The sequence below is a fragment of the Cebus imitator genome, unplaced genomic scaffold (assembly GCF_001604975.1).
Source record: "Cebus imitator isolate Cc_AM_T3 unplaced genomic scaffold, Cebus_imitator-1.0 Scaffold82, whole genome shotgun sequence".
NCBI lineage: Eukaryota > Metazoa > Chordata > Mammalia > Primates > Cebidae > Cebus > Cebus imitator.
The window spans coordinates 7,556,974-7,563,118 of record NW_016107397.1 but is presented as its reverse complement, the minus strand read 5'-3'; the positions used below and the strand labels follow the sequence as shown (position 1 = coordinate 7,563,118).

At 49.9% G+C, this 6,145-nt stretch overlaps 1 protein-coding gene across 1 annotated transcript in view; it reads right to left on the bottom strand.

Annotated features, from left to right (window-relative positions):
* FBXL18 (F-box and leucine rich repeat protein 18) overlaps positions 1-6,145 on the bottom strand; it is a 37,075-nt gene that overhangs the window by 24,799 nt on the left and 6,131 nt on the right. The gene's annotated exons all lie outside the window — the stretch shown is intronic.

Below are 6,145 nucleotides of genomic sequence, written 5' to 3'. Positions count from 1 at the left end.
ACCTTGGCTCACCGCAATCTCTGCCTCCCAGGTTCAAGCAATTCTGCCTCAGCCCCCGGAGTAGCTGGGATTACAGGTGCCTGCCACCACACCCGACTAACTTTTGTATTTTTAGTAGAGACAGGGTTTCACCATGTTTGTCAGGCTGGTCTTGAACTTCTGACCTCAGGTGATCCACCTGCCTTGGCCTCCCAAAGTGCTGGGATTACAGGCATGAACCATCGTGCCTGGCCATCATTATGTGTTTAAAAGACTTTTCCTGCTAAAGGCCTCCAGTCAAGTATGGCATGAGGTTAGACTCAATAATAGGACCACTCACCAAGGTTCTCCACTGGGGAAAGCTGCTATCCACCCCTCTGTCCCAAATGTCAAGCTATGTTCTTGCAAACCCTTGGGTAGGGAAATTCTATCAAGAAACTTTCTGAGTACATCAAAAGAGTCTTCACCTCACTGGGTGCTGTGCCGGCTAAATGAGTTATCACACATAAAGTCTTTGGAACCATGCTGATGACAGATGCTCATTTTACCACTGTCATTAGGATAAGTAAAATCAGAGAAATCGGCTGGCTGTGGTGGCTCACGCCTGTAATCCAAGCACTTTGGAGGCCAAGGCGGGCGGATCACCTGAGCTCAGGAGTTCAAGACCAGCCTGACCAAGATGGTGAAACCCCGTCTTAAAAAAAAAAGAAAAAAAAAACAGAGAAGCCACCATTGATAATGGAACTGGCCGGGCATGGTAGCTCTTGCCTGTAATCCCAGCACTTTCAGAAGCTGAGGCGGGTGAATCACGCCAGAGGTCAAGATATTGAAACCAGCCTGGCCAACACACTGAAACCCCATCTGTACTAAAAATACAGAAAATTAGGCAGTCGTGGTGGTGCGTGCCTGTAGTCCCAGCTACTCGGGAGGCCAAGTCAGAAGAATCACTTGAACACGGAGGTGGAGTTTGCAGTGAGCGGAGATCATGCCACTGCACTCCAGCCTGGGTGACAGAGCAAGACTCCATCTCAGATAAATAAATAAATAGATAAGGAAACTATATAAGTCCTTACAAAGAACAAACAGCACCTACTACACTAATAAAGTTTTTTATCATTTATTTTTATTTTTTTAGAGACAATGTCTTGCTCTGTTGCATGGGCCGGAATGCAGTGGCACGATCACAGCTCACTGCAGCCTCCAACTCCTGGGCTCAAGCCATCCTCCTACCTCAACTTTCCAAGTAGCTGACGCTACAGGCACAAGCCACTAGCCCAGGCAATGTGTTGGTTTTTGTTGTTGTGGTGGTTGATTTTTTTTTTTTTTTGAGATAGAGTCTTGCTCTGTCACCCAGGCTGGAGTGCAGTGGCATGATCTCAGCTCACTGCAACCTCCACCTCCGAGTTCAAGTGATTCCTCTGCCTCGGCCTCCCAAGTAGCTGGAACTACAGGCATGTGCCACCAAGCCCAGCTAATTTTTTGTATTTTTAGTGGTGACGGGGTTTCACCATATTGGCCAGATGATCTTGAACTCTTGACCTCATGATTCACCTGTCCCAGCCTCCCAAAGTGCTGAGATTACAGGCGTGACCCACTGTGCCTGCCTGGTCTTTTCTTTTTTTTTTTTTGAGATGGAGTCTCGCTCTGTCACCCATACTGGCATGCAGTGGTGCAATCTCAGCTCACTGCAACCTCCGTCCCCTGGGTTCAAGCGATTCTCCTACCTCAGCCTCCTGATTAGCTGGGATTACAGGCATGTGCTACCACACCCAGCTAATTTTTTTGTATTTTTAGTAGAGACGGGGTTTCACTATGTTAGCCAGGATGGTCTCAATCTGACCTCGTGATCCACCCGCCTCAGCCTCCCAAAGTGGTAGGATTACAGGCATGAGCAACTGCCCCAGGCCTCATGGTTGTGGTTGTTGACACAGGGTCTCTCACTCTGCCTCCCAGGCTGGAGTGCAGTGGCACAATCATGGCTCACTGCAGCCTCAAACTCCCAGGCTGAAGCGATCCTCCCACTTCAGCCTCCTGAGTAGCTGGGACTACGGGTGCATGCCACCTCATCTAGTTAATTTGTTTTTTTTGTAGAGACGGGTTTCCCTATGCTGCCCAGGCTGATCTCAAACTCCTGGACAAGTGATCCTCCTGCCTTGGCCTCTCAAAGTATGTTTTGTTATAATAGAGACAGGATCTTGCTATGCTGCCCATGTTGGTCTTGAACTCCTAGACTCCAGCAATCCTCTAGCCTCGGCCTCTCAAAGTGCTGGGATTACAGGCGTGAGCCACTGCACTTAGCCTTTTTTTTTTTTTGACACAGAGTCTCGCTCTGTTGCCCAGGCTGGAATGCAATGATGCCATCTTGGTTCACTGCAACCTCCACCTCCCAGGTTCAAGAGATTCTTGTGCCTCAGCCTCCCGAGTAGCTGGGATTAAAGGTATGTGCCACCACACCCAGCTAATTTTTGTGTTTTTAGTAGAGACAGCGTTTTGCCATGTTGGTCAGGCTTGGTCAGGCTGGTCTCGAACTCCTGGCCCTAAGTGATCTGCCCACCAAAACACTGGCATTATAGGTGTGAGCCCCGCACCCAGTCTGCACATTTCATTTTGCATTGCTGTAGGTATCTGGCAAGTTACAAGGTGTTCTTCCCTAACATGGGCCTTAAGTCCAAATGCCTGAAGCCTTTTTGGTTTGTATGACGAAGAGGGAGAGGAGCTAGATGTAATGAGACATGAAGTCCCCAAATCAAGGACAAAGGGGCCCAGCTTGGTGGCTCATGCCGGTAATCCCAGCCACTCGGGAGGCTGAGGCAGGAAAATCACTTGAACCCGGGAGGCGGAGGTTGCAGTGAGCTGAGATCGCACCACTGCACTCCAGCCTGGTGACAGGGTAAGACTCTGTCTCATGGAAAAGGAAGGCAGAAGCCTTTATCAAGGGGAGCGGCTCAGAGTGGCTGTTCTCTGTAAAGATCACGCCCAGGAGAGACTGCTCGGAATCACCTCTATGCCTGTTTCGGGGACTGTGTCTACATGACCCTCTGGTTCCAGCCCGCTCCTGCTTCCTGCACACATTTGCCTGGATGGAAGCTCTGAGTTTTGGAAAGCCTGGCTGCTGCCATGGCAACCATGAAGCCTGTGGAGAAAACGCCTATCTGCACACCCCATGCACGTGTCAGAGGTTTCCTGGGAACTCTGACTGACAGTCCTTTCACCCTGTCTCCTGACAGGCTTCCCATCCTGTTAGCCCTCACCAGGCCCTAGAGGCGTCCTGGAATGTCTCCCACCTGTTCTTCCCTGGGAACAAAGAAGTGTCCTCCATCCTCCCAAAGAGAAACCCACAAAGACACCAAAGGACATGGCCCCTAAGGAGATTATATTTGTCATGATGGTCAGAGGTTCGAAACTTACTTCCACCTTCCCTCCTTCGGGAAGAGACCGCAGCAAACATTAGTCGCCATCAGTCCCTGCTCCCAGCCTCCCCGGTCACAAGGGCAGAGGGTGGTTCTCAAACCGAAGTCCACTGCTGCGCTGTGTCCTGGGATTCTGGGTCTGGTGTTTCCGACTGTAACTGACATTCCCTGGACGCAGTATTTCCCAGAGCCCAGTCATGGGGATCACCCTGGCACCTCTTAAAAATCAGATTCTGGCCCGGCGAGGTGGCTCATGCCTGCAATCCCAGCACTTTGGGAGGCCAAGGAGGGCGGATCATGAGGTCAGGAGACCAAGACCATCCTGACTAACACGGTGAAACCCCATCTCTACTAAAAATACAAAAAAAAAAATTAGCCAGGCGTGGTGGCACTCGCCTGTGGCCCCAGCTCCTCGGAGGCTGAGGCAGAAGAATTGTTTGAACCCAGGAGGTGGAGGTTGCAGTGAGCCGAGATCACGCCACTGCACTCCGGCCTGGGCGAGTGAGCGAGATTCGGCCTCAAAAACAAAAATCAGATTCCAGCCGGGCGTGGTGGCTCACACCTGTAATCCCAGCACTTTGGGGTAGCCAAGGCAGGAAGACCGATTAAGCCCAGGAATTTAAGACCACCCTGGGGAACACAGCCAACACCCCTGTCTCTGCAAAAAATACAAATAAAAAAATTAGCCAGGCACAGTGGCTCAAGCCTGTAATCCCAGCACTTTGGGAGGCCAAGGCGGATGGATCATGAGGTCAAGAGATCGAGACCATCCTGGTCAACATGGTGAAACCCCGTCTCTACTAAAAATACAAAACATCAGCTGGGCATGGTGGTGCGCGCCTGCAATCCCAGCTACTCAGGAGGTTGAGGCAGGAGAATTGCTTGAACCCAGGAGGGGGAGGTTGCGGTGAGCCGAGATCGCGCCATTGCACTCCAGCCTGGGTAACAAGAGTGAAACTCCGTCTCAAAAAAAAAAAAAAATTAGGAGCTGGGTGCAGTGGCTCAAATCTGTAATCTCAGCACTTTGGGAGACTAAGTAGGGGAAGATCACTTGAGTCCAGGAGTTCAAGACAGTTGAAACAACACAGCAAGACCTTGTCTTAAAAATAATAATCAAATAAACCAAAAAATATTTTACAAATTACCAGGACAAGGCTGAGCATGATGGCTCACACCTGTAATCCCAGCACTCTGGGAGGCCAAGGAGAGCAGATCACAAAGGCAAGAGATTGAGACCATCCTGGCCATCATGGTGAAACCCTGTCTCTACTAAAAATACAAAAATTAGCCGGGCGTGGTGGTGGACACCTGTAATCCCAGCTACTCGGGAGGCTGAGGCAAGAGAACTTGAACCCAGGAGGCGGAGGTTGCAGTGAGCTGAGATCGCACCAGGGCAACAAGAGCGAGACTCCAGCCTGGGTGAGAGAGAGAGACTTATCTCCAAAAAAAAAAAAAAAAAGACAATTAAATAAAAATCAGATTCCTGGAACCCACCCCAGACATGTGGAGTCCATCCTCAAATGATAGGCTCCCAAATCAGGGCAACCTTTATCAGAATCAGAGACAACCTTTATCAGAGCCAGAGACAGCCTTTACCAGAACCAGAGACAACCTTTATCAGAACCAGAGACAACCTTTATCAGAGCCAGAGACAACCTTTATCAGAACCAGAGACAACCTTTATCAGAGCCAGAGACAACCTTTATCAGAACCAGTGACAGTCTTCATCAGAACCAGGGACAATCCTTATCAGAACCAGGGACAATCCTTATCAAAAACTGAACTGTACCGCTCCCAATTCCTGATTTGCAAACTTATGAAAGAATGCCATGGCAGAGCTCACGTGATAAGAGTGAGAACTTAGGGCAAAACACTATTAAAAACTCCAGCATTGGGCCAGGCACAAAAATGTTGTGCTCATGCCTGTAATCCCAGCACTTTCAGAGGCCGAGGTGTGCGGATCAGCTGAGGTCAGGAGTTTGAGACCAGCCTGGGCAACATGGTGAAATCCCATCTCTACTAAAAATACAAAAATTATCTGAGCATGGTGGCAGGCACCTGTAATCCAATCCCAGCTACTCAGGAGGCTAAGGTGAGAATCCCTTGAACCCAGGAGGCGGAGGTTGCTATGAGCCGAGATCGCACCACGGCATTCCAGCCTGGGTGACAGAGCAAGACTCCGTCTCAAAAAAAACTCCAGCATCATATAGATTCCACAGTTACACTACTACACTGAATTGTTCTTTTTTTTTTTTTGAGACCAAGTTTCACTCTTGTTGCGCAGGCTGGAGTATAATAGCACAATCTTGGCTCACTGCAACTTCTGCCTCCTGGGTTCAGTGATTCTCCCACCTCAGCCTCCCGAGTAGCTGGGATTAGAAGCATGTGCCACCACGCCCGGCTAAATTTCTATTTTTAGGAGAGACAGAGTTTCTCCATGTTGGTCAGGCTGTCTTGAACTCCTGACCTCAGGCCTGCCTCGGCCTCCCAAAGTGGAGGGATTACAGGCATGAGCCTGAATTTTTCTTAAAACTACATAGAGCCGGGCGCGGTGGCTCAAGCCTGTAATCCCAGCACTTTGGGAGGCCGAGGCGGGTGGATCACGAGGCCAAGAGATCGAGACCATCCTGGTCAATATGGTGAAATCCCGTCTCTACTAAAAATACAAAAAATTAGCTGGGCATGGTGGTGCGTGCCTGTAATCCCAGCTACTCAGGAGGCTGAGGCAGGAGAATTGCCTGAACCCAGGAGGCGGA